We start from the raw sequence: 21,683 nt of genomic DNA on the forward strand, positions 1-21,683 counted from the left end.
ATTTTTTCCAATTCTATCTTCAGATCATGAGCCTTTTTGTTGATTTCCTTCACCTGTCTGTCTGTATTTTCCTGTTTTTTCATCAATTCTTTCAGCTGTTTGTTTGAAAAATCCTCTGTTTCTTTTATTTCATTCAATGATTTAAGCATTTCCCCTCTAAAGGCCACAAACTGCCTGCAGCTTCCTCTATTTCTTTAAGGATGGCCATAATCTGTTGGAGTTTATCTTCCTCTAGTTTATCTTCCTCTTCCTTTACGTATTTTATTTGTTTCCTCTGTTATCCTCTTTATGAGCATAGTTGTTAGGTCATCTTCTTGGATTTCAGTTATGATGGGGTGTCCAGGGCTACTTGCCTCTGGATAACTGAGTTCTGGAGATGCCATATTGCTCTGTCATTTGTTGCTTGAGCTTTTACGCTGGCCTCTACCCATTGGGCTATCTTAGGTGCTTGGATTTAGTTTTTGGTGTTTCCTGGAATCCTGTGGTGGAGAGAATCTATTTGGCAGTAAGATGGTTTTTCCTGAAGGAAACCTTCTCAGCTTTTTGGGTATAGTCACTGGATGGCCGGTGTTTTCAGGAGTTGCCGCTTCTCACCTCAGGCATAGAGACCTCAGGCATAGAGTGGTAACTGTGGTCCTTGTTGGTTGAGAGGGCTCTCCTCTCACCTGGGGAAGTCCTGAAGACAGATGCCCTGCTTCTGGGTTTCTTGCTGTAGATTTAGTGATCTGCTGTTGTAGCCTGTTTGTCTCATTGTTTGGTCCGTTTTGTTAGGGATAACTGGTTGCCCCTTGGAGCAGTATCTGGTGGTTGATCTAGGGGATCCTGGGCTTTTGTAGGTCTGAGGTTGGGGCTCTATATCCCAGTACCCAAGTGGTTATCTGTGAGGTTTGGGTACCACTCTCAGGGTAACAGCAGACTATCTGGTGCACAGCAGGTCCCTGGGTTGGGCCGGTCTGCTGGACCTTTCTTTTCCAGGGATATACTGGGTGGCCTAAGTCCATCACCTTTGCTTCGTTCTCTGTGAAGATTTCTCCTGACAGTGACTCCCAGTCTCTGGTGCCCTGGGGCACACAGCTCTGTCTGTGCCAGAGACCTGGGTGCACAGCAACTGTCTGTGCCCACCGCTGGAGCCCAGTTCAGTGATGATGGCTCGTACCTGCAGGTCTGCGTGACTTTTTCCAGACAAAGACTGGGTGACCCAAGTCAGTACAGTTCTCTTCCTTCCTTGGGGGGTTTTCTCATGACTGGGACTGCCAGTCTCTGGTGTTTTTTGTGCCCACCGATCAGCCTGGGAAGGTGATCAGGACACTGAGGTGTGTGGCTCTGGTCTGGCGACCTAGTGCATGAGTGACCCGGGATCTCTTCCCGGTTCTGGCTGGGTGACCTGATTCCCACACCGTGGGGTTTTCCTCTCACCTGGGAAATACGATCGCTGTTGTTTTAGGGCCCGGAGTTCAGTCTCTTGGTTGCTATACGGAAAATGTTGTCCTTCTCCTCAGACACAGTGTTCTGGTGCCGCCATCTTGTCCCTCTACAGTTTTACAATTTTTAATAACTCAACTTGAAAACAACATGTATGTGCTCAAGTTGTAGCTTGATTTTTTTAATTTATTTATTTTTTATGTTAATCACAGGTTATTTACTTTGTATCCCAGCCGTAGCCCCCTTCCTCATTCCCTCCCATTCCCACCCTCCCTCATCTTCTCCCTGCCCCTTTCCAAGTCCACTGATAGGGGAGGACCTCCTCCCCTTCCATCTGACCCTAGCTTATCAAGTCTTTTCAGGAATAGCTGCAATGTCCTCTTCTGTGTCCTAGCAAGGCTGTTTCCCCCTGGGGGGGGGGGGGGGGTTCGAAGAGGTCGCTGTTTTTTAAATGGAAATTTTTTCGGTTAAATAATGATCTCTTTATAAGAGATGATAAAAATTTAAAAAGAACTTTAGAAACCACCAATGATACTGTGTGTATGGAATGTAATTGGGTCCTAGTGAAATAACCTTTAGCTTGAACTTAGACTCAAAATAATTATTTTTAGTCAGTAAATATTATAAAATTATATAAATAAAAAATAAAATTCAAATTTAATTTTCTTTATGAATATTTTGATTAAGAAATGGGTATACAGCGTTAAAAACCTACATCACAGGACACCCAAACCCAAAAATTTCTCTTTTAATTTAATGAGTCAAGCATCAATTCTTCTTAGAAGAAATATTTTTCCCAATAACTAATACATACTCATGTATGATACTTATAGTATCAGGACAGAATGATAGTATTAATAGTATTAATCCCATATAATCCCATATAATTATTTAAAAGTTGTACTACCTGTTTCTCTGTTTAGTAATTCCTTATGTAAACAAAGACTAATAGTGGAAGTTTACACACTTTACCATCTAGCTGGATAGTTGTCCATGATATTTATATAGATAGATAGATAGATAGATAGATAGATAGATAGATAGATATATCAGATATATCTATATATATAGTATATAATATAATATTATATTATATTTAATAATATATTATATTATATATTATATGTATATATTATATATATATAATTGCATCGTGCCTACATTTGAATGCATGTGATGTACAGTCTATGTTGTCAGCTTCAGCTTCATTGAGGTAAGAAATGGCTTGAGGACTAGTGAGGAACACCTTCAGAAGTAGAAGGTCTGGTATGATGGATGAATAGGTAGTCCTATGATGGCCCTTTATATGATGACATTCATGGTAGGAGATGTGGGGTTGAAGTAGAAAAAGGATATCACTCAGGTCTGATGCTGGCTCTATCTTGGCCTGTTTATAGGTGCTTCTTTTCTCTGATTCCTGTCCACAAAGAAATGTGGGACCTACTTTATTACTTTTGCCTCAACGATGTTATGCCTGAGCATATGGAGCCAAGCAACCATTGACTGAACCCTCTGAACCTGTGAGCCAAATAAATGATTCCTCTTCTAAGTTGTTTCTGCCTAATGTTTTGTTATAGCAAGCAATATTGTAAGCTTCAGTTCACTTCTGAAAGGCTGAAACAAGAGTAAAGGTTCTGATCTGGAATCCTATCTGGCTCCGTACACTGTTGGAAAAACAAGTACATCCTTTATCTCTCCTGCCAAGTCTGTTAAAACTATGTTTAAACCGTCCATGTCTTCTCTAAATGTTCCTCCTTTACCACCATATTGTTGATTAATGATGAAAACCAACTTCAGAGACGTATTAAGAATGATTCCTGTATCGATTTTTCACTTTAAAATAAAAGTGTAATCACAACAGGACTATTTGTCAGTGATCCATCCAAACAGAAGCAAAACATAACGATGTATGACTGTTGCTTGTAAGAGCTTCTGGAAAAAGAGTGGTTGCTAAATGCAATGTGTGGTCAAATAAACAAATGAAAAGAGACATCTTATAGTAAGTTCATTCCATTCAAATAGGGAATTGGTGTATTTCATGCCATAAAATAATATACGTACAGTTTTTAAACATCTCACATGATAAAAAGTCACAATAAATAAGATTTTAGCCAGAACAACAATGAAACATATAGTTTATATGTTTATATAATATGATCAATAATACAAATGATATAATTTAACACCATATTTCAGTAAAATAATCTTTAGTTTACTAAAGATGAACATAAAAGCGAGGTTAAGTCTGACCAAGGGCATACTTTTTTTTTTTTTTTTTTTTTTTACTTTTGATGAACTGATTATTAACTTCAATAAGATATAGAAATCAGGTTAAGGGGAAATTCTGCCTTAAGTGCTTAAGAATATAATTTCTGAAAATTTATTGTATATTCAAAATGACTATAACCTCAAAGCACAGAGTTTTTGATGGAAATAGTAATGTAATAATAATGTAATAAACAGTAATCCATGTATATGTGATACTTACTAAATACCTTTATAACACTCTTTTATCCCTTCGTATTAAGAAATTTCATATGTTCAAACACTCTGTCCATATTTTTCTACTAAAAAGTTGTAGAACAGTGTGCTCTCTCAGATGACAGAACAGAGACTGCACAGTGTTTAATGCTTCTTACTGATGTCACCAGTAAAGCTCTCAGAAAACAAATTCACAATTTCAGAATTCCATCAACCACTTTCTGATAGAGATTGCTGGAATATTCTGTTCATTAGATAATGTGTTAATTGGATTGTGTAATTACACTGTGTTAGACTGATTATTTGGTGAGCTATAATGAATCCAAACAAAAACAACCTAAGAAGAAATTAAAAAAAAAAAGCTTTCAGCCAAGTACCTTTCAACGAAAATATACTATGCTAAAGCACAATATTCACATAGTGCTCCCTTCACTGTGAGAATCTACATAGTCTGATAGCTCATCTTAGAAGAAATGGATTTATTCTTTTCATTTATTTCCTGTCTAATTTAGAACTGAATTTCTACGTGCTCACACAGGACAAAATGATGTCAGAATTCATGTCTGAAAAGCCACTAATAAATAACACAGATAATTAGTGGATACCTTTCATGTACCTAAAATGTAAGAAAAAAGACTCACATTCATAAATTGCACTGAGTCCATAACATTAGATGTGTGTGTAATTATATATGTGTGCACATATGTGCACATATATTTTAAATCAGTTTATATTGAGCTATCCAAAGTACAAATGGTATGTTTCAAAGCAAATAAAAGAAAATATCACTGTGCATTTTAATAAGGCATAATAACACTTTAAACCTACAAATAATTCCTTCAGGTAGGTTTAACATCATGCTTTAAGAACTACAAAACAGCAAAATCACTTTTCCTTTTCATTTGGTATTTTTCCTATAAGTGTACCCCTCCCTGTATGTGCACTACCTCTAATATAGCCAAGACTTCCCTCTTGTGGCTGGTTCATGTCAGTATATACTTTATCTTTAAAGTGAACCATATCATAACTTGTCTCAGCGAAGAAACTTTAAGAAGTAAAGTTGCACAGATTCTGATGTGAAATCAGGCACAGGTAGTATCTAAAGTGTAGATACTACACTTTAGAGTAGTATTAAAGTAGTATTAAAGTAACCTTAAATTCTCTAATAGATTTCAGATTTGAGATCATCGCACATATTTTAGATTATTTTTCCAGTTAAAAAAATCTCCATATTATTCCTGACTCAGGGTATAAGATCACTGACTCCCTGAATATTAATATCTTGGATCTGCCTGGCTTACATTTCTACAGATAGTCCTCATGAAAAACACTTGAGTAACATCTCATATTAAATATTTTTATATCATTTAGACCATTTTTCAGCCATACATTAACTTGAAAAAAGTTGACAAGAATGCATTGACTTTAACATTACTTCAAGAAAACCAATCCTGCTTTTTCTAAAAATTACGATTTATGCACAGAATTGAGAAATGAATTTAGAACCTTAACCTTAAGGCATGATTCACTTTGAGTTAAAACAAATATCTCACTACAGACAACAAGGATGCAAAACCTAGAAAAATGAAAGGGAATGAAGACAATTCACAGCTTCTATTGTGACACCTTTTTACTCTCAACATAACAGAATTCAGAAGATCCAGTGGCTGCATCATTAACTCTCATTTTGGAGATAAGGAAGTTGTTATTCTAATATTTTCCCTGTATCAGCACCAACTGATAATGGTTCACTTCTCATAATATATACTTTGGCATTGTCATTATTGTTTGCTAACAACTAGTAATGCTAATTTTTTTAAAAAATATTTAAATGGTTTAATCTAAACGTAGGCAAAATTTTACAGTTCAGTTGGAAAACAATGAACTCCATGGATTATTTACCAGAAAGGAAAGATGCTAAAGATAAATCCTCTTTTTTTAACAATAGGCTTTATTTTTCTGTTCTAGGTGAGATGAATTTTGGATTCTGTGAAATGGTATCTTGAGTATAGCAAAAAATAAACCAAGTCTGACACAGTGACCAGGGTTATGATAGAGTATGTTGTGAGAGTTTTCTTGGCACACAACGTGAACCAGCAGCTATTCACCCAAAATAGGGCAGCAATGACAGACCAAGTAAACAATTATATTGAAAGCTAACATAGAAAATAAGTGATTGTGTCAAAGTTATTTGCAATAGTATGGATGAGACATTTACACATGAGCAACAAATCTTGAAAGCCTCATTCCTGGAGCTTCCTACACAACTTGCAGACAGATTGGTAGAAAGAGTCCCCCCCACCCCCCGGAAAAATACTATTGCTTATATGGCTTCAAGAAGAAGTCTTGTGAATCCTCCAAGTTTCAGAAACTTCTGAGATTTGTGAGTTTCTATCACTTTATATTAAGGTGATAAAACACTTGCCTAAATATGAAGTAGAAAGTAAAGGATTTACTTATCCTACATATCCTGATTACAGCCCATCAGTGATGTACACCAGTACCTCAAGCAGGCCATTAAACTAGAGATAGGAATTAAAGCAGAAACCAGAAAGGAACACTGTAGTCTGGCTTGGTCCCTAAGCTATTATCAGACTGCTTTCTTACACTAGGCAGGACAACCTATCAAGGGATTTCACCAGCCCAAGGGGTTGGGTTCCATATCAATCACCAACCGAGTAAATGCCCTGCAAACTTGCCTTTATGCAATCTGGAGACATTTCCTCAGTTGAGGTTGCTATTCCCAGATAACTGAAGCTTTAACAAGTTTATCCAAAACCTACCAGACACATGGTGAATTGCAGAGCATAATCACCATCATTTTGAGAACTTTTCGATTTAAAAAATATACAGGAACTTGAACATATTTAAAGATGGTCCAATATAAAAATAATATTGTTCTTCTGAGAATGAAAATATCCTAGAGAAATTAGGATGTTTCAGGGAAATGCTTTATTTTTACCCAAGAATTGTGCAAGATCATCATTGATTGCTCTGAAGTGTACTTTCTTTGCAGCAATCTATTTCCACTGATCCATAATTAAAGCCTCTCCAGGCATGAATAAATATGTAAGAGAGATTGAAAGTTGCCATTATTTAAAATGTTATTTACTTCTGCATTTTAATGAATAGGAAGTGATCTGTAAAACATTTGCTTAGTAAGCCTGACAGAGATTTGAAGTTGACAGTGAACATCAAGATTTCTCTAACTTTGTTAGAGCAAATATACCTTAGAGATTTTGGTCCTCAGAGCTAAGCATGCTTTCTGTGTTTCAAATTATTTGAGTTGTCTTTAATTCCATTAGAAATAAAGCATGAGACAGTAAAAAGTGACACAGCTGAGAAATGCCATCGTTCTTAATTGAGTGTCTTAGAGAATCTTTCAGAGAAATTCCAAGGACTGTCAAATGCTGCCAATCCAATGGACCATCCTAGATTTATACTGCGATGCAGGCTCTTGTTGAAAGCAGGACTATGTTACTAAAGCATACAATAGACTTGAATGCAGAAGACAATTCTGGCCACATTTTTGTCATAAGTAATGGATTCACGAGGTGTCTATCCCTTTCAGTTGTCATAAAGTACCAAATGCATCTTACTAAAATATTCAGCTAAAACAAAAGACAGATCATTCATACAGTCTAATAATACAGATGCTTTCACAAAATAAACTGAATCTACAAGAGAAAAAATAGAGATTAGACCAAGAAATGTTTGAGTCATTGTTACTACAGTTATGATAAATCAGTGATTTCAAGTTTGGGTTAAATAACTCTGTTATAAAAAAAAATAGCATGTGTGTGTAATGTTTTAGTCTTGTCATAAATAGTAATCATGTTTTAAGGCTTCAACATATTTATTTTCAGCTAATTTTTGATCAACAGATTTTTCTACTAGTAAGAGTTTTGGTAACTGAACCTCCAAATAAATAAATAAATATTAAACCTAATCTAAATACAATGGCTCAGTAAGCTTTCTGAACAAAATACAATAAAAGTAGTTTTGAAAATTAGTTAAAAGTAGAAAATGTAGCATATAAACTAAGAAAATAAATAGCAAATAAAAATAAATCAGAGAACTTTTGTAGTATAAAACAAGTTTTAGGAAATAAAAATACATAAAATTAATATAATGTATAAAAACTTCTTGAGTGTTAATTTGTTAGTCCTAATACTCTTTAAGCTAAGTTCTATTAACTTTGTTTTATACAAATGTAATTTTTCACTGCTATAAACTTAGATGTAATAAGAGACTACAGTATTAAAATTCTAGAATGATAGATTTTTTTATTAGATGTAACTATTAAACTGTGGGAAATTATATGCCTATTTTTTAATAATTTTTATTTTTTTATATTAATCACAGGTTTTTTTACTTTGTATCCCAGCCTTAGCCCCTTCCCCTTCCATATTCCCTCCCAAACCACCCTCCCTCCCTCATCTCCTCCCTGACCCTTTCCAAGTCCACTGATAAGGGAGGTCCTCCTCCCCTTCCAATCTGACCCTGGCTTATCAGGTATCTTCAGGACTGGCTGCAATTGTAACAGGTAATCCTAAAGTACTTGCACATAAAATAGCATCGTCCAAATTGAAAGCTTATAATAAAGAAAATGAAAAAGATAGATGTGGAAGGATTGTGGTGTGAAATGAATTTGTTTTCGCTTATTCCAAATAGGTGAATAATTATATCTATAGGACTAACTCAAATGGGAACAAATGTGGGCTCACTGTATGACATTTCACTTCCTAAAACAGTGAGCTACCCGGTACTAGAAATATTTAGATCCTAATGACATAGGAAAGCACTTCTCAATTCACATTTCTGAGTTCAGAATCCCATTTCTACTGCAGGGATCGATACCTTCAGCCGTAGGAACAATAAGTACCCACCTTAGTAGACAGCTGAGCATTCAGTGAGAGAAGACATAAAGGCATTTAGCAGAGTAGGCTTTTCCTGTTTAGTATGATATAACACCAATAAATTTTAAGTATTATCATTTTATCCCCCAATAAGTACTCATCTACTTCTAGGCTTTTAAAAAACAAGTGTGCTTTAGGAAAGGGAATGCGCATTGAACATTGACAGGAGTCTACTGAGCGCATTTGAAAAACTCTAACTAGCAGTGTTTTAAAAGCAAAGACTCATGACCAAACCTTTGGCAGAGTACAGGGAATCATAAGAAAGAAGGGGAGTTAGTCTGATGAGGAAAGGATAGGAGCTCCACAAGGACCAAATATATCTGGGCACAGGGTCTTCTCAGAGACTGACATGCAACCAAAGACCATGTATGAATGTAACCTAGAACCTCTGCTCAGATGTAGCCTGTGGTAGCTCAGTAACCAATTAGTTTCCCATAGTGAGGGGAACAAGGACTATTTCTAACAGGAACTCAATGACTGGCTCTTTGGCCTCCCCACCCCCCAAGGGAGGAGCAGTCCTGTTAGGCCACAGAGGAGGGCTTTGCAGCCAATCCTGAAGATACCTGATAAAACAGGATCAGATGAATGGGGAGGAGGTCCCCCTTATCAGTGGACCTGTCAAGGGGCACTGTGGAGATGAGGGAGGGAGGGAGGGACTGGGAGGGAATGAGGGATCGGGACTTGGCTGGGATACAGAGTTAATAAAATGTAACTGATAAGAAAAAAATAAAATTAAAAAAAAGGAAAGGGAATGTCATCTAAAGTGTAAAGAAAACTTAAGAAAGCTCCTACCTTTGTTGAAGTGCTCTTAAATTATCTTAAATGAAATTCCAAGTCATTTTCATGTGGCCTGGTGTGTTTTAAGCCAAATACGATAGAAAAAGAACAAGTAGACACCTTCACAACTGAATATTGAAGCAGGCTTTACCTGTTTCACAGACACTATTGGAAAGATTTACTGATATATATATATATATATATATATATATATATATATATATATACAGACATACATATACTGTTCTATATATGTGTATGTATATATTATGTATGTGTATATGTGTGTATATATACACATATGCTTATATATTCCTTCTGTAATTCAAAATTCTTTAGCTGTTATTTCTCTACCAATGGATAATATATTCTGTACTTCATATGTTCCACCATTGAAGAATACCCTTGTCTCCAGCAGCTCCAAAGTTTCAGTACAGAAAACTCTAGAAATGAGTCTTAATATTAAAATGGGAGCACTCATCCAAAAACTAATTTGCCTAGCAAGCAGGCCAGTTTTAATTATAATACTTTTCATTGCAATTGTTGGAAAAAAAATAGAGATTATGAAAATCTAAACTCCTCAAGCTGTTCTTTGGACAGCTTATTTACTGCTGCCTTATTTACTGAGATACAATACTTTAAACCTGAGTTTTAAGGTAACAGATTTTACAAGGTTTTCTTTCGTTCTTCACAGTGGACACAATCTGTCTTTCATTTGGTGAAGTTGTCCCTCTGCATCAAGATTGCTGTTCACCACAGCTCTCAAGGTCTTTTGTATTGTTTAAACATCCATCAAATACTACAGTCTCCTATTTTTTTTCTTAAAATTTCTCCCCCCTCCTTTTTGTCTCTCTTTCCCTCTCTCTCTCCCCCTCTTGTTCTCTTTGTGAGTGTGAGTGTGCATGTGTGTGATTTATGAGTGTATGAACACATGCATGAAATTATGCATGCACATGAGTGTCATTGCCTGTGGAGAACAGATTTCACTGGTATTTTACTACATCATATTTTAATTATTTCTTTATTTTTTTGATGTAATTACATTGTTTTCCCTTCCCTTTTTCCCTCCAAATTGTCACATACAGCTCTTCTTCCTCTTTCAAATTCAAGCTTCTTCTTTATTTTTGAATTGTGAATTTATTAACATTTAAAAAAATTTCCTTGCTATTCAGAATAATTCACCATGTTTAATCATATTTGACTTGAAGAGTACTTATAAAAAGTAGTGATAGGATGGAGGCTAACACTGTTCTGACGATTACAAGCCCCAGAAATGTTTACCATCCTTATTTTTTTAATTCTTTATTAATTACACCTTATTCACTTTGTATACCCCCTGTAGTTTCTTCCCTCCTCCCCTCCAAGTCCTTCCTTTCCTCCCTCTTCTGCATGTATGCCCCTTCCCAAGTCCACTGATAGGGGAGGTCTTTGTAGCAGCTTTATTTGTAATAGCCAGAAGCTGGAAACAAACCAGATGCCCCTCAACTGAAGAATGGATACAGAAATGGTGGTACATTTACACAATGGATAATTACTCAGCAATAAAAAACAAGGATATCATGAAATTCGCAGGTTAATGGTGGGAACTGGAAAAGATCATCCTGAGTGAGCTGTTCCAGAAGCAGAAAGACACCATTGGTATATAGTCACTCATATGGACATTTAATATATGATAAACCTACTAAAATCTGTACACCTAAAGAAACCAATCAAGAGGGAGGACTCTTGCTAAAATGCTTAATCCCTATCCAGAAATGCGAAGAGACTGGACATCAGAAGAAGGAGAAAACAGGAAACAAGTCAGGAGCCTGCCACAGAGGACCTCTGAAAGGCTCTACCCTGCAGACTATCAATGCAGATGCTGAGACTTATGGGCAACCTTTGGGCAGAGTGCAGGGAATCTTAGGAAAGAAGTGGGAGATAGTAGCGTATCTGAAGAGGACAGGAACTCCACAAGGAGAGTAACAGAACCAAAAAAAAATCTGAGCACAAGGGTCTTTACTGAGACTCATACTCCAACCAAGGGGCATTCATGGATTTAACCTAAGACCCCTGCACAGGTGTAGCCCATGCCAGTTCAGTGTCCAAGTGGGTTCCATAGTAATGGGAACAGGGACTGTCTCTAAAATGAACTGATTGGCCTGCCCTTTATTTATCTCCCCCTGAGGGGGGAGCAGCCTTACCAGGCCACAAAGGAAAACAATGCAGCCATTCCTGATGAGACCTAATAGACTAGGATCAGATAGAAAGAAAAAAAGGCCTCCCCTATCAAGCTTCTTTTTTTAATTAGTTGTTGTTACAAAATCTCGTGTGTGTGTGTGTGTGTGTGTGTGTCCACTGTCCACTACAGGAAAGCACAACCTTCAAAGCATAGGGTTGTGGAGCCCAGTCACAAATGATACATCTATAAGACAATTCAGGGATCATTGCTGAAGAGTGAGCACAAGATTCTAAGGACTGAAGGATCACAAAATTTGCTGTGAGATTCTGTTTCCTGTCAAGAGCTCCGGGACGGACACTCTTACCAACATGACTGCCAAAACATGAACTAAACAAAGAAGACAACAATAGACAAACTAACAAAAACAAAGGCAAGCTCCACCGTATTTTTTTTTTCAGACAAGATCTTTCAATGATACTAGAGTTTACTGAATTGTGTAGACGCGCTTACCAATAAACCCTAGGGATTCAATTTCCTAGCAATACGACTTCTGGTACATTCGAATTTACCAGACATTTTGTGCATATGCTGGAGGTCTAAAATTAGGGTTTAATGCTTACACAGCAGCATTATTCTTATTGGGCTGGGACATCCTCACAGCCCTCTCCTATTTTTTTTTCTTTCCCTCTTCTCAGTCCTACCCTCCCGCCCCTCCCCCATTCCTCCATCCCCTTATCCTCAGAGAAGGAAATGCTCCCATGGGTACCAACCCACCCAGGTACATCAAGTCACACAGGACGACATGCACCCTCTCCCGCTTAAGGCCAGACTAGGCACCTCAGCTATGTGGAAGGGATTCAAAGGCAGGCTACAGAGTCAGAGATAGCCCATGCTCTAATTGTTGAGGTTCCCACATGAAGAACAAAATGCTCATCCACTACATATGTGCAGGGGTCTGGGCCCAGCCTATGCATGCTCTTTGGTTGCTGGTTCAGTCTCTGTGAGTCCCCATGGGCACAGGTTAGTTTACTCTGTAAGTTTTCTTGTGGGGTCCTTGATCCCCCCCAGCTCCTTCAAGCTTTCCTCCCACCCATTCACAAAACTCCCCAATCTAGGCCAATTGCTTGGCTGTGGGTCTCCGCAGCAGTTCCCATCAGCTGCTGGATGGAACCTCTCAGAAGACAGTTATGCTAGGCTTCTTTCTGCAAACACAGCAGATTATCAGTCATAGTGTCAGGGGCTGGCTTTCTGCCATGGAGTGGGTCTCAAACTAGGCCAGTCATTGTTTTGCCATTCTCTTGATATCTGTCCAATCTTTATTCTTGGACTACTTGTAGGCAGGACAAATTCTGGGTAGAAGGTTTTGTGAGTGGGTTGTTGCTCCCCTCCCTCCATTGGAAGTCCTGCCTGGTTACACACGATGGTCACTTCAGTCTCCATATCCCCTACTGGTAGGAGTCACAGCTGGAGTGACCTCCATAGACTCACAGAAAGTCCCCTCTAAAACAGAAAAGTACCATTCTTATGTCTTGTCATCCAATTTTTATTTTTCATGAAGCTGGTATAGTTTCACTGCTTTTCTTCTGAACATCACTAATCTTTGAATCCTTCACCACCCCTAAGGTTGTGCCTCACCCTCTCTAGGTGCTCCATAAACATTTGCACAGTAGTGAAATCAAAAGTCCATGCTTAATGCAGGCTAATAGTAAAAGAAGTAGAGCAAGAACTACAGCAAATATTAAAAATTTTAATGTAATTCTAGTTTTGCACATCCTCACAATGCAATTTAAGCTCAAATAACGTGGTTCCAAAAAAAATGACTACTCTTACATTTCCGTCAAGTTTCTTTGTTCTGTGATTGCTAAATTGCAACTCAGTTGCCCATGTCCTATGTTTCAGTCTTGCCCTTTAATAAAGCTTTATGAAATGTGTGGATTGTGGGAAATAAGAGTGCATTATCAAAATCGTAGAGCTAACACATAAAAGTGGCCTATTGGAATGTACCTCAGAGACCACACTCGTGCTGAAAAGTCCCCATGTAATAGTAATAACATGGTTGTTCCTTTCCATACGTCATTGAGCATTCCTAAAATTAAATGCTAGGTATAGGTTGTTGAACTAGATGTACTGCAATCAATGAAAAAGAATATAAATAGTTCTTCAGAATTCTATCATGGTCAAGTGTATAAAAACCTACTTCCAGAAAAGAAATTGTCCAGTTTTGACATTTGAACAATTTGTTGGATACTCATAATTTCTAAAAAGAGTATCTGTGACTATGAAGGTGAGTCTCTGAAATCCTATAGAAGTTTGCTGATTGTGGCTAAACCAATCAGCAAACTTTGTTTGTTCAGATAGGAAGATGTTTATGAGTAAATCAGTTTGCTCCGAACTATTTACTTTGTTTTTTGTTTTCACTGCTCTGGCTCTGCTTTTTAAAATTCACATTCCTTATATAGTTCAGTAAATATTCAAGTCATGTAGCATTTACTAAAGTGTGTTGCATGAAACCACTTTATGATATGTGCTCCAATGAAATGAAACAATTATCCTACAAACCTGGAATATATTATATAAGCTATTGCTCTCCTTTAAAATATAATATGCATTAAAATATAATGAACATTTAAGTATGCATCAGTATATTAAATTTAAGAAATGATATAGTTGTTTAGATATAAGCATGTCCATTTGTTTATGGTAAGAAAAAATTACATCAAATTTCACTATAAACACAAGAGTAATAAAATAGCAGTTATTAATCAACAGACTAACAAAATGTTAAACTGCATTTTTACCCACAGTCTTTTTGTTTTATACTTTTTCTTCTCTAACATGTGCAACACATCACTAATAAGATCACAAATGAGGGCTGAAGAGATGATTTACAGGTTAAGAAATTATAGAATTTTCACAACCCTCACTTAGAAAGACAAATGGGATGTGCATTGGATGTATGACAGGAGTCTACTGAGCGCATCTGAAAGACTCTACCTAGCAGTGTTTTCAAAGCAGATACAAAGACTCATAACCAAACCTTGGGCAGAGTGCAGGGAATCATATGAAAGAAGGGGAAGTTAGTATGATGGGGAAAGGATATGAGCTCCACAAGGACCAAATATATACGGGCACAGGGGTCTTTTCTGAGACTGACACTCCACCAAGGACCATGTACAGACATAACCTAGAACCTCTGCTCGGATGTAGCCTGTGGTAGCTCAGTAACCAATTCATTTCCCATAGTAAGGGGAACATGGACTATTTCTAACAGGAACCCAATGACTGGCTCTTTGGCCTCCCCACCCCCTAAGGGAGGAGCAGTCCTGCTAGGCCACAGAGAGGACTTTGCAGCCAGTCTTGAAGATACCTGATAAAACAGGGTCAGATGAAAGGGGAGGAGGTCCTCCCCAATCAGTGGACTTGGAAAGAGGCAAGGAGGAGATGAGGGAGGGAGGGTGGGATTGGGAGGGAAAAAGGGAGCGGGATACAGTTGGGATACAAAGTTAATAAAATGTAACTAATAATAAAAAAATTAAATTAGAAAAAGAATAAACTATTAGCCTCCAAAAAAACAAAAAATAAACAAGAAAAAACTCTTTAACTTCAGGTTAAACAGAATCATATGTCAAGGGGTCATAATTCTTAATACAAATAATACATTTTTAATATTAATAATGGACTACAGTAAATAGTTAACAGCAATATGTCAATCAGCAATAACGGTTAGTCTAAAAGATACATGTGGACTCTGAGCATGAGAAAATATATGGGGTTTTTTTGAGTTACGTATTTGATGAAACTAATAGCTGGTATTCTGAATCCATTCTATTAACTATGCACTTCAGTCTCAATGCATTTATTCATTTATTTATATATATATATATATATATATATATATATTAAGTTTAAGAACACAACAACAGTTAGAAACTTCTTTTTGATAGTTTTTATTTTTAGAATTACAATAAAACATCATTCTTGTATTTATTCCCTTCCCACCCTCCCATGTACTATCACCACTACCGCCACCCCCATCACCCTCTTCTCTTTCAATATCATGACCCCTTTTTCTTTAATTGTTGTTACATCACTTAAAATCATAATTTTAATTTTAGAAATACTATTTGGTGTAGAGTCAGGGTAAGCAAGGAGAGCCCGAAATGCTTGTGGGTGTTTTAATTTATGCTGTTACATTGCTTTTTACACTATATCATCTTCCTAAAATGGGATTTTCAGTTTCACTCTTTTCATGAATATCTGCTTTACTTATATTTTTAATAATTTCTAATTTGTTAAGTTGATATTTTATTCACAACTTTAATCAATAAGTTGCAGTCTAATCTGTCAGTTGAAGGTCAACATGGTCTTCCCTTATGTTTCTCTAAATTATCATTTCTCTAAGTCCCATTAGAAATCGAGAATCTAAAAAGAGAACTAAGCAATCAACATATATAATGAACTCATATACTAGATTATTGGATGGTGAAAACCTTATGTATTCAATCATTTCAGTAAATGCTTAGTTTGTGTTAGTTACATCATGGCAAAGATTAAAGTAAGTGTCACAGTCAGTGTACAATGGCTGTAAAGAGAAAACACGACTATGATAAATCTTATTTATTTATTTATTTATTTATTTTTCATTTTACATCCTGGATACAGTCCCCTCCCTCCCTTCCTTCTCCCTTTTTCTCTAGAAAAGGGAAGTTTGCTTTCCCATCCAGCCTAGCCCATCAAGTTGTATTAGCATGTCCTCTTCCCCTGTGGCCTGGCAAGGCAGTCCAGCTAGAGGAAAGTGAACAAAGAGCTGGCAAGTGAGTCTATGTCGGATGCAGTCCCCACTTCCCCTACTAGAGGACCCACATGAAGCCTAAGCTGCCCATCTGCTACATCTTTGTAAGCGCCTAGGTCCAGTTCATGCATAGTCGTTGGTTGAAGCTTCAGTCTCAGCAAGCCTGTCTGGGCTCTGGTTAGTTGCCTCTGTTGGTCTTCTTGTGGAGCTCCTGTAACCTCCAGTTCCTTTTCTCTTTCCTCCCACTTTTCGATAAGACTCCCAATGCTGTGAAGCTCAGCATCTGTTTTGAGTTTCTGCTGGGAAGCATGTCTCAGGAGACAACTCTGTCAAGCTCCTGTGTGCAAGTTTATCTAAGCTTCCTTCATAGTGTCAGGGATTGGCACTTTCTGATATGGTGAGCCTTTGGTTGGGCCAGGCATTGGTTGAGCATTCCCTCAATCTTTGCTCTGTTTGCTCTATCTTTATCCCTGCACATCTTGCAGGCAGGGTAAACCATGAAATTTGCAGGCAAATAGATAGAACTAGAAAAGGTCATTCTGAGTTAGGTAACTCAGACTTAGAAAGACACAAACGGTATGTACTCAGTTATAAGTGGATTTTAGCCATATAGTACAGAATATGCATACTATGAGGCATAAACTCAAAGAAGAAAAGTAACATTAAGGATCCAAAGGAGCATTCATAAATCTCACTTGGAAGATAGAATAACCAGAGGTATTGGCTGAAAAGAGGGAACAAGTTAAGAAATGGGGTGCAGAGAGTTAAGAGGGTGGAGAACAGACCTGAGGAGAGCAAAAGAAAGAGGACAGAAGGACTACAGAGAAAAGGTAAACTGACAGTGGGATAACTCTGTGACAAGCTGGAGACCTAAATCAGGATATGCACTTGGGAGGATATGAGGGGCACTCAAGCAGAGACTCCTAGTAGCAGAGACCGTACAGACTGAACTCTAACTAGACTAGAATCCTATCAGAGGGAGGGGAACACCAAACCACCCACAAAAACTTCAACCTATGACAGCTTTTTTTAAAAAACATTTTTTAAATTATTATCATTTATTAAAATTTATTCAATTTGTATCCAGTCAGTGGCCCCCTCCCTCATCTCCTCCTAATCCCACCTTCCCTCCCTCTCCTCCCCTTACACCCTTTCCTTAGTCCACTAATAAGGGAGGTCCTCCTCCCATCCTTCTGTTTGACCCTACCCTGTCAGGTCTCATCAAGAATGGTTGCACTGTCTTCCTCTGTGGCTTGGCAAAGCTGCACCCTCCAGGTGAGGTGATCAGAGAGCCTGACACTGAGTTTATGCCAGAGAAAGCCCATGCTCCCCTTACTAGGGACACACTTGGATATTGGTCTATGCCAGGGTTTTAGAGAATTCTCAATAAAGGGGTATTGAATGGGAGAGAAACACTTAAAGAAATGTTCAACCTCCTTAGCCATTAGGGAGATGCAAATCAAAACAACCCTGAGATTTTACCTTATACTCATCAGAATGGCTAAGATCAAAAACTCAAGTGACAACACATGCTTGAGAGGATGCGGAGAAAGAGGAACCCTCCTCCATTACTTGTGGGAATGTAAATTTGTACAACCACTTTGGAAATCAATCTTGTGTTTTCTCAGAAAATTAGGAATAGTGCTACCTCAAGATCCAGCTTTACCACTCCTAGGAATATATCCAAAGTATGCTCAGCTATACAACAAGAAAATTTGCTCAACCATGTTCATAGCAGCTCTATTTGAAATAGCCAGAATCTGGAAACAACCTGGATGTTCATGACAACTCTTATAAAGAAAAGTGTAGAGGAATTTTAATCCAGCCACATGGCTATTCTGGCAAAGACAGGTTTGTATAATCCATCTGGAAAACAGACATGCCCTTAGTACACACCTTTAATTCCTCTGGCTGGGGCTGTAATATAGACCCTTTATCCCTCTGGAAGGAACACACTTTTAGGACACACCTTTAATCCCAAACAGAGAGGCAAAGTGACAAATCAGAGAAAGATTTGACAGAATGAGTCAGAGATAGTATACACCTAACTTTCAGGAGAACAGACAGGAATGAGAAGCTACTTAAGTGCAGTTCAGAGAAAAAGCAAGAGAGTTTGTGGAGACAGTACAGTAGAGTTTGGGAGTACAGTATAGTTCAGCACAGTTTGGTGCAGTTCAATTAAGACAGTTGAGTTTGTGAAGTTCAGTTTGTGGAGCTCAGAGGCAGTTTTCCCAAGCAAAGCAATCTAGTGAGAAACTGAGAGAAGCCAGTTTGAATCAGTCAGGTTGGGGAGAAGTTTTAAGCTGGAACAGCTGAGTTGAACCAGCCATCCAGAGTTCAGAAAGAGCTATAAACAGTGAACTTAATTAGCAGTAAGTCTTGGATGCTGAAAAGAGTCTAGGCCTAGGTTAGCATACAAAGGCTGGAAGCTTAGACCTTCAAGGTCCAGACTTACAGAACTTTAGATTATACGGAGGATAGACGCTTCCAGACCCAGGCCTATGAATGTTTAGGTAGAAATGTTCTCTGTTTAGCTACAGCCATGTATTTTAGTGACTTTTGGGCATGGCTCTCATCTCATCCCCTCTTCTGAGAAAATAAAAACAACATTTACTGGAAAGCACTTTACTGACTCTGGCTTACAATTTCAGAGCTTTAGTTCATTGTCATCATAGTGGAAAGCGTGGCAGCATTCAGGCAGACGTGATACTGGAGAAGTACCTGAGAGTTCTACTTTGGATCCACAGGCAATAGAAAGAGACAGACACTGGGCCTGGCTTGAGCTCTTAAAACCTCAAAGCCCAACCCCAGTGACACATTTCCTCCAAGGCCATCCTTCCTAATCCTTTGACAAAGTGAAAGCCACTCCCTGGTGACCAAGAATTCAACTACACGGCCCTATAGGGACCATTCTCATTCAAATCACCACAGTAAGCTACACATTGAGTTTCTGGAATAAATGGGTCTACTGGGAGAAATAGCCATATAACAAAATTCTAATATGCCAAATGCAGTGCATGAATATGATACGTGTAAATGACTTCCTATATAAAGGCAGATATTGCTTTCTGATTTTCAAAGGTGGTTGGTACTGTAAAGAAATTAGTCAAATACTTTTTCCTAAGTTGCCAAATGTTCATGGTCTGGACATTGCACATGTACATCTCACCTAACAGTTTTCATAATTGTTTTATAATTATTATTGTCTTAAAAGAAAAGAGCCTTTTTTTGGACTTAAGGGGGGGAAATGTTGGTATAATGTTCTTGTGGAATGTATACAACCTACCCTCATCCATTCAACTGCTAATTTCTCTCCCCACTTTCTGGTTTCAACCTGGACACTGCATCACCTGTCTCAAGTTTGTGTAAACATGACACCATTTGTGCAATGTATTTTCAATAAAACCATCAGCCAATGCTGTGCAATGGAGAGAATAGGGCGGGACATCCTTGTCTAGAGGGGAGGAGAGAAAAGGGAGTAGGAGGAGTGAGAGGAGTGAGAGAGCAGAGTCAGGAGGAGAGGACTTGTAACCACAAGGAGAGATGAATGGGACCTAAGATACTACTAAAAGCAAGTATAATGGGTAAAATCTGAGTGGTAGGAAACTATGTGGGCTTGGAGGATTAGGATGGAGTAATCATTGCCCAGCATTGTGCTCTAAGTTAACTAAATTTAAAAAAAAAAGAAAAGGAAAGAAATTAACAGAAGAATGAGGTATTCTTAAAGAGAACACAAATGGGCCAAATCAGAGAAAAGAACTACTTTACATCAAGCATTGGAGGCAAGCCTGGTGCCTTTGTATTTTGATGCTAAAAGGTACCCAGGAATCATTACATTTTGGTTCACAGCTGCTTTGGGAGTTGAAAAGATGGATGATAAAGCCCTTTTGGTGGCAGTACAGCTTTTAGAGAGTAAACGTACCATGCTCTGAATAATCTGCTGAAAGCCCGAGCTGCCTTAACCTCTGTTTCAATGACAGCAAATGCCATCTACTGCCCCCCTAAATTGCAGGCCACCCTGAAAATGCAGTCAGGTATTACTCATGCAGCAGAGGAGAAGAACTGGAAAATTGATTACTCATATTTCTATGAGGCATCTGAAGGCTATGATTCCATCGATAGCCTCAAGGCCATCACATCTCTGAAGTACATGTTGCTGTGCAAAATCGTGCTCAACACCCCAGATGATGTCCAGGCCTTAAGCTTTTACTTCATCATATTCAGGGAGGCAGACAGAAGCATTGAAATGTGTGGCTCAAGCTAGCAAGAACAGATCACTGGCAGATTTTGAAGAGACCTTCACAGACTACATGGTAGAGCTCCGGGAAGATCCAACTATCAACACACATTTGGCCAAATTATACAATAACCTACTGGAACAGAATCTGATCCAGGCCATTGAACCTTTTTCCCGAGTACAGACTGAACATATATCTACCCTCATCAAACACTGCAAGGCCAAAGTGGAAAGAAAATTATCACAGATGATTCTTGACAAGAAGTTTCACAGGATTTTGGACCAGGGAGAGGGCTTTCTGATCAATTTTGATGAACCCCCAGTAGATAAAAGTTACGAAGCTGCTCTGGAAACAATTCAGAGCATGAGGAAAATAGTGGACTGCCTCTACAACAAAGCCGAGAAGCTGACATAGAGCTGTATCTATAGAGGTCCTTTGGAGAGTGTGTATGGCAAGGGAGTGAACACTTGGGGAAATGCTGGGAGATTCTTTTCTCTCAGAAAGTTTTTAACCTTCATTGTTGCATCTGTATCCAGCAATAGGCAACCAGTTCTCATGTAATCAGCACTGTTCTACATGGGAGTGGAGAAATTGCTTAACAAAAAAAAAAAAAAAAAAAAAAAAAAAAAAAAAAAAAAAAAAAAAAAAGAAAGAAAGAAACAAAGAAAGAAAGAAGGAAAGAAAGAAAGAAAGAAAAAGGTTTACACTACCTAAAGCTGTGCTCTCTGCCTCCTGGGAGAGGGCCTCAAAGCCATGAACCCTGCCAACCACTGGGGATCCTCATTCACCTGCTGGGTGCCACCTCTCCTCCTTTTCAGATTTGGGTGTTTGCTGACCTACAAAACCAACGAATTTTTATTCTGTTTGTACTGAGCCAAAACAAACAACTATGT

At 38.0% G+C, this 21,683-nt stretch overlaps 1 pseudogene; it reads left to right on the forward strand.

The window, feature by feature from the left end:
• The window catches only part of LOC129678917 (26S proteasome non-ATPase regulatory subunit 11-like), a 49,781-nt pseudogene extending 28,577 nt beyond the window's left edge, over positions 1-21,204 (forward strand).
• Positions 21,205-21,683: the final 479 nt, after the last annotated feature.

The sequence above is a fragment of the Psammomys obesus genome, unplaced genomic scaffold, assembly GCF_907164565.1.
Source record: "Psammomys obesus unplaced genomic scaffold, mPsaObe1.curated_primary_1811, whole genome shotgun sequence".
Taxonomy (NCBI): Eukaryota; Metazoa; Chordata; class Mammalia; order Rodentia; family Muridae; genus Psammomys; species Psammomys obesus.